The sequence below is a fragment of the Coptis chinensis genome, chromosome 6 (assembly GCF_015680905.1).
Source record: "Coptis chinensis isolate HL-2020 chromosome 6, ASM1568090v1, whole genome shotgun sequence".
NCBI lineage: Eukaryota > Viridiplantae > Streptophyta > Magnoliopsida > Ranunculales > Ranunculaceae > Coptis > Coptis chinensis.
The window spans coordinates 83,872,799-83,874,890 of NC_141461.1; the positions used below are offsets into that span (position 1 = coordinate 83,872,799).

Consider the following 2,092-nt stretch of genomic DNA (forward strand, 5'->3'; position numbering starts at 1 on the left):
AATAGAAGTATAATAAAGTGATTAAAGTCCCAAAACCCATCCTTTACAAACTCTATAAAAGGAAGTCTGATGACTTGGTAACAAACAGTATCATAATTGGTACTGTGTTATAAGAGTAAGACTTAGAATTTTTTTTTGATCAGGGTAAGACTTAGAATCATTATACAGTTGGTTAGTTGTTAAGAAGGTTGCTGCAATGGCTCACCTTATGGTGAGCGTTGTCGTCCTGTTAGCAATACTGGACTAGTGGTGGTGATTGCAGAAGCAAAAACCCAGCCAAGTTTTGCAACCTGTACAGTAAAGAAGTACAAGTACTGTCACAATACAGTGCATGTTTGCCCCAAGTTCTGCCCTTACTCTTGTACCGTTGATTGTGCTCACCACCTAAACACAAATCTCCTCCCCCACCTAAACAAAAAAGTCCTCCTCCACCACCTAAACACAAATCTCCTCCCCCACATACACCCAAAACTCCACCGGTGTATTATACACCTCCGCCCCATTATTACACGCCACCTCCTGCCCCTGCCCCTGCCCCTGCAACTCCTCCACTGGTTTCTACTACACCACCACCTTCTCCACCTACACCTCCAACTGTACCAACACCTGAAACTCCACCAAATGTTTCTCAGCCTACAACATCACCACCTCCAATTGTACCAACACCTGAAACTCTACCAACTTTTTCCCCACCTCCTCCTCCTACTCCAACCCCTCCACCTTCTGCTTTACCAAAGACAGCCAAGTGTTACGACCCAACTTATACTCACTGCTACAATACAGAGCATGTTTGCCCCAGTTCTTGCCCTTGAGGATGTGAAGTTGACTACAACTCCTGTAAACCCATATGTAGTAAGTTTTTTCTTACTTTTTGAATATTACTATGGCTCTTTTGGTCCTCAAACACATTCATTTTATTTCTGCAGAAATGGTAATAAGAACTTACTTTTTAGATAGTTGCACACTTCTCTTGTGGTCTAAACCTTCGGTCACAGTAAGCTGCAACCTCCCTATCAATAGTGCAATAACGCCACCAAAAAGAGAGGTGCAAATAGAAAATATGTGAGATACATTACAGATTGATCGTTACAGGCTATTAGAAAATATGAATTTGTTGTTTTCTTATTTTTAGCTTGGATAGAATCTCAAATTTCAATGTGAATTTTATTATCATCAGTTACCCCTACACAATATTGCTGAGGTAAACTTATTTATGGCTGTTAATGTCTGCAGATTGCGATAAGCCAGGTTCAGTATGCCAAGACCCAAAATTCATTGGTGGCGACGGAATCACCTTCTACTTCCATGGCAAGAAAGACCAAGACTTCTGTCTCCTCTCAGACTCAAACCTGCACATCAATGGGCACTTCATTGGCCGAAGAAACTCCAACATGATGAGAGACTTTACTTGGGTTCAATCCATTGGAATCCTCTTCGATAACCACCAAATTTACGTTGAAGCCCAAAAGACTTCCACATGGAAAGACTTGGTTGATCGCTTTGCTCTCTTCTTTGATGGAGAGCCCATCTTCTTACCGCTGTCCAAAGGCTCCCAATGGCAATCTGAAATGACGCCGGGTATTACATTTACAAGATCAGGTGAGATTAAGGTGTTGTTGTCGAAGTTGAAGGGAAGTTCAAGATTACTACTACAGAAGTGCCTATAACTGAACAAGACTCAAGAGTGCACAACTATGGAATCACTAAAGAAGATTGCTTTGCACATCTTGACTTGGGTTTCAAATTCTATGAATTTAGTGATGAAGTGAATGGTGTGTTGAGTAAGACTTACAGGAGAGATTACGTAAGCAATGTAAAGATGGGCGTTTCTATGCCTATAATGGGTGGTAATAAAGAGTTTTCTTTGTCAGGCCTATTTGCTACAGATTGTAAAGTTGCTTGATTTGGTGGGGTTGGAGTTGCTTCAGAGACCCGTGAGTACAAGTCTAAGCTGTGGAAGTGTATCTATGAACTACGTTTTCTTTCAGTTGTATGTCCAATTCATTCAATAACTTTTACCTCCATTAGAAGTACACAGTAAGGGGTGTCTTCAATTATTGAATGGTCAATTCAACTGAGAATGCATTGTCTC

The 2,092-nt window shown here is 41.0% G+C and overlaps 1 pseudogene across 1 annotated transcript; it reads left to right on the forward strand.

Moving 5' to 3' along the window:
* Nucleotides 1-374: 374 nt before the first annotated feature.
* LOC147494940 (uncharacterized) lies at nucleotides 375-2,092 on the forward strand (annotated as a pseudogene). The gene is made up of 2 exons (XR_015199538.1): nucleotides 375-852; nucleotides 1,234-2,092. The product of XR_015199538.1 is annotated as an uncharacterized LOC147494940 (transcript).